The sequence below is a fragment of the Babylonia areolata genome, chromosome 9, assembly GCF_041734735.1.
Source record: "Babylonia areolata isolate BAREFJ2019XMU chromosome 9, ASM4173473v1, whole genome shotgun sequence".
NCBI classification, from domain to species: Eukaryota; Metazoa; Mollusca; class Gastropoda; order Neogastropoda; family Buccinidae; genus Babylonia; species Babylonia areolata.
The window spans coordinates 20,717,905-20,722,904 of record NC_134884.1 but is presented as its reverse complement, the minus strand read 5'-3'; the positions used below and the strand labels follow the sequence as shown (position 1 = coordinate 20,722,904).

General features: G+C 43.8%; 1 long non-coding RNA gene across 1 annotated transcript in view; it reads left to right on the top strand.

Moving 5' to 3' along the window:
- LOC143285778 (uncharacterized) overlaps positions 1-5,000 on the top strand; it is a 33,671-nt gene that overhangs the window by 2,244 nt on the left and 26,427 nt on the right. Inside the window, exon 2 of the long non-coding RNA XR_013055725.1 lies at positions 2,227-2,376. This is a non-coding gene — a long non-coding RNA (uncharacterized LOC143285778). The remainder of the gene's footprint in view (positions 1-2,226; positions 2,377-5,000) is intronic.

The following is a 5,000-nucleotide window of genomic DNA, read 5'->3' as shown; positions in this document are numbered from 1 at the left end:
CTCTCCCCTGTGTCTTTGTGCTGTCGCGCCTGGATTATTGTAATTCCTTGCTTGTCGTGTTCAACCAGCTACCTCATTACCTCTTTACTATTTGTTAAACAGCTACCTCATTGCTAGGCTTCAGAAAGTCCAGAACCATGCTGCTCGTCTTGTCTCTCGTTCCTCTAAATTTGATCACGTCTCTCCTCTCCTTCATGCTTTACACTGGCTCCCAGTACAAGAAAGAATTACTTACAAAGTCGTCTGTCTCTGTTTCAAGTCCATTGAGGTTTCTGGTCCACAGTATCTTTCGGATCTCATTCATCCTTACATACCCTCACGCCATCTCCGCTCTTCTTCTGACACTCGTATGCTCAGGATCCCCCTCGCTTGAACCAAAACGTATGGCCAACGCAGTTTTTCATACCAAGCCCCCTTTCTTTGGAATCTACTTCCTCAGCCTCTCTGTCACTCATCTTTGCTGCAGTCTTTCAAATCCAGTCTGAAGACCCACCTTTCCCCCTCTTGAATAATTATCGACAGCTCATCCCAATCCAGTATGAACTAAAATGACTGTTTGTGTGTGGGTGAGTTTTGATAGTTTCAAAATGTGTTGGTTGTATTTTTGATTGTGTACTATTTACGATTGTGTGCTATGGCTTGTGTGCGTGCGTGCGTGCGCATGTGCTTGTGTGTATTGTGTGTGTGTGTGTGTGTGTGTGAGGGGAGATGAATGGTTTTTGATAATGTTTGGTATCTTGTGTTCAATTTTTCCTTTTTGATATTTTCATGTGTTCTATTTATAAACGCCGAGGGCTTATTTTCCAGATTAAGCGTAAATGCTCATAATGATAATAATGATAATAATAATGATAACTTGTGAATGAGCAGTGAAAGTGAGTTTGCTCCACGAAAACGTTCTCTCTGTGATGAACTGTTCTCCAGATATCAATTAATTATTTCAACGCTTTAATTGCATCATCCAGTTCCCTCCGGCTCAGAGTGGTAAAGGTGGTAAATAATATTATGATGGCTGTTGTTAATCACACAGTTAATCACCAAGGAAGATAATGTTTTGGATAAGCAGAAAATGAATCGGTGATGCTACTGTTTTTCCACGTCCTTATTGGCGTTCTTGCTGGTGAAGGTCGGAAATAATATTATGATGGCTGTTGTTAATCACACAGTTAATCACCAAGGAAGATGATGTTTTGGATAAGTAGAAAATGAATCGGTGGTGCTACTATGGCGTTCTTGCTGGTAAAGGTCGGAAATAATATTATGATGGTTGTTGTTAATCACACAGTTAATGACCGACAAAGCTAATGTTTTGGATAAGCAGAAAATGAATCGGTGGTGCTACTGTTTTCCTCGTCGTTGTTGGCGTTCTTGCTGGTAGAGGTCGGAAGTACTATTATGATGATTGTGATTGTTGTTAATCACACAGTTAATGACCGACAAAGCTAATGTTTTGGATAAGCAGAAAATGAATCGATGGTGCTACTGTTTTCCTCGTCGTTGTTGGCGTTCTTGCTGGTAGAGGTGGGAAATGATATCATGATGGCTGTTGTTAATTACACAGTTAATGACCGACAAAGATAATGTTTTGGATAAGTAGAAAATGAATCGGTGGTGCTACTATGGCGTTCTTGCTGGTAAAGGTCGGAAGTGATATTATGATCACACAGTTAACCATTAAACCATCAAGCTCGCATTTATGCACAGGCGTGGTAGAGGACCCATGTCACTGAAAGATGACTATTCATTGGTCTGTCATCCATGAACCTACTGCTCTTAACGTTCGTTTATAGGATAGGCCATATTTTCTATACATCGGAGGGGGAATCCCCAACTATTCGTAGCCACTGTCTTTTCTGTGTTTATACCACAAGGGAATTTTGTATTCTAAATTGACTGGCGGTGAAAGGGTTAATGACCGACAAAGATAATGGTTTGGATAAGCAGAAAATGAATCAGTGGTGCCACTGTTTTCCTCGTCCTTGGCGTTCTTGCTCTTCTTTAGTTCTGTTTCTTCTTGTTCCTGTTCTGCCCCATCTCTCTTTGATTCCTTCTTTCTTTCTTTCTTTCTTTCTTTCTTTTATGCTTCTTCATTTCGTCGCCTTTCTTCTCTCATTCCTTTTCTTTCTTTGTTGTGTTTTTCCTTCTCTGATGTCACGGTTGGGGATTGTGGTTGAACCGTAGCTGAAGATGGTTTATGTCTATGTGATAATTATTATGTGTGTGCAGCACAGTGGCGGAGCCAGTGTGGGTGTTTGTTAGGGAGATATGTCTGTCACCTCACCTTGCCAGCAGTGTGTGTTGTGGCGTGATGGAGTGGTCGTTGGGTGAGTCAACGTCCTCTTTCCGTGGGGTCTGGTTCAAACCGTCTGTAGTTTGGTGAGCGTTATTTTTTTTTTCTTCTTCTTCTGCTTCTGTTTGTCTGTCTGTCTACCTGTCTCTTCTCCCCCCCCCCCGCACCCCCTCTCTCTCTCTCTCTTCCAACTTCTCTCTCTGTATCTTTCCCCTCGTCTCTCTCCCCGTTTCTCCTCTCTCTGTGTCTCTCTTTGGTTCTGTTCAGAGTCTTTCTCCTCTCTCTGTGTCACTCTCCCTCTCTTCCCTCCCCCCTCTCTCTCTCATGTGTGTGTGTGTGTGTGTGTGTGTGTGTGTGTGTGTGTGTGTGTGTGTGTGTGTGTGTGTGTGTGTGTGTGTGTGTGTGTGTGTGTGTGTGTGTGTGTGTGTGTGTGTGTGTGCGTGCTCGATAATGAGAGATAGAAGAGGGGGGAAGTGGGGGTGCAGAAAGCATTTTCCTCTTTTTTCACTCGTACAGTTCTGGATAAATCATTGGAAGCGCTCGTTATACCGACAGTGTCTAAAGTCTCATATTTCGTTGTCGTTGTTATCATCATCATCATCAGCAGCAGCAGCAGGTTTTCTCTTCTCCTCAGCCTGTTTCTTCTTCTTCTTCTTCTTCTTCTTCTTCTTCTTCTTCTTCTTCGTGTGTGTGTGTGTGTGTGTGTGCGTGTGTGCGTGTGTGCGTGTGTGTGTATGTACGTAGGTACGTGATAATGTTTATTCATCCTACTCCATTCTTCTTCGTTACTATCTTCCTCCTCCTCTTCTTCTTCCTCCTCTCTTTTTCATCATTTACTTTCTCTCTTCTTACTGAGTGTTGACGTTTGGAACGTTGTGTTGAGCGAGACGCACAGCAGAACTGAAAGACTGGGGGTGTGTGAGTCAGGTCTGTGTCTTTCACCAGCAATGTAAAATGTGAATCTGGTCTGGCTGCGCTTCATCATTTCCTTTAGATTTATTTGTTTCCTTCCCCCCCCCCCTTTTCTCTCTCTCTCTGTGTGTCTGTGTGTGTGTCTCTCTCTCTGTATCTGTCTCTCTCTCTCGCACTCTATTTCTCTCTCTCTGTATGTGTATATCTTACTATCTCTCTCTGTCTCTGTCTCTCTCTATCTCTGTCTCACTGTCTCTCTGTCTCTCTCTCTCTGTCTCCCAGTCTCTCTCTCTCTCTGTCTGTCTCTGTCTCTCTCTCTGTCTCTCTCTCTCACTGTCTGTCTGTCTGTCTCTCTGTCCCTCTCTCTCTCTCTGTCTCTCTTTCTCTGTCTCTCACTGTCTCTCTCTCTCTCTGTGTCTCTGTCTTTCTCTGTGTCTCTGTCTGTCTTTCTCTGTCTCTCTCTCTGTCTCTGTCTCTCTCTCTCAATCTGTCTCTATCTTTCCCTGTCTCTGTCTCTCTCTGTGTCTCTCTCCGTCTCTCTGTGTCTCTGTCTGTCTGTCTCTCTCTCTCTTGTATTTCACGTCTTCCTTCTCTCCATCTTTGACATGATGCGTTCGATCACGTCTGCTGTCCTTCATTCCTTCCTTTTCTCTTTCCTTGCTTCGTAATTCTTTCAAAGATTCTGATTCCTTTCTCTTTTTTCTAATCTATCATATTCTACTGTGGATGTGTGTGTTTGTGTACTTCTGTGTGTGTGTGTGTGTGTGTGTGTGTGTGTGTGTGTGTGTTATGAGTGTTGGAGGGGTGTACGCGTGCCTGTTTATAAGCGTACGCCCATGTGTGTGTACGTGCATACACGTTGGTAATCTAATCCTTTGCCTACCCCGTTATCCCCACCATCCACCTCTTCCATTATCCTCCCCATACAGAATTATGTTCGAAGCTGGCCATCATCACCGAATCAGCCGTTGACATACATGTTGATGATTATGTTATATGACAGGAAGACACAGGAGGTCCGGATACGATATTCCCGAGGGGGTGGGAGGGGGGGGGGGGGGGGGGGGGGGGGGGTAGGAGAGAGAGAAAGAAAGAGAGAGGTAATACTTGTTCCCTTGTTTGGACAGCAAACAGTGATGACAAAAAAAGGAGAACCCTGTTTGCCCTGAGCAACCCTTGAAGGGTTATCTGCCTGACTGACTGTGTGTGTGTATGTGTGTGTCTCTGTGGGTGATCACCGTCAACGCTTTCTCCAAAACTTGCAACTGCAGGGTGGGAGCGATCAACACACAGGTAAATATTTTCCTTGCTGTTGTTGTCAGCGTCGTTGCTGCTTCCCTCTCCTGCTCCTGCTCCTCCCTCTCCTCCTCCTTTTTTTCCAACATATTCCTCCAAACTTTTTTTTTGTTTTTGTTCAAGAACTTGCTGTCTTTTCTTTCGTACTTTCTTTCCTTTTTCTTTATGCATTTTCTTTGTTTTTATCCCCTTTTCATTCCTGTCTTCTCTTCCTTGTCCTGTCCTTTCTGTCTTCACTGTCTTCTGTCCTGTCCTTTCTTTCTTCATTGTCTTCTGTCCTTTCTTCACTGTCTTCTGTCCTGTCCTTTCTTTCTTCATTGTCTTCTGTCCTTTCTTCACTGTCTTCTGTCCTGTCCTTTCTTTCTTCATTGTCTTCTGTCCTTTCTTCATTGTCTTCTGTCCTGTCCTTTCTTTCTTCACTGTCTTCTGTCCTGTCCTTTCTTTCTTCATTGTCTTCTGTCCTTTCTTTCTTCACTGTCTTCTGTCCTGTCCTTTCTTTCTT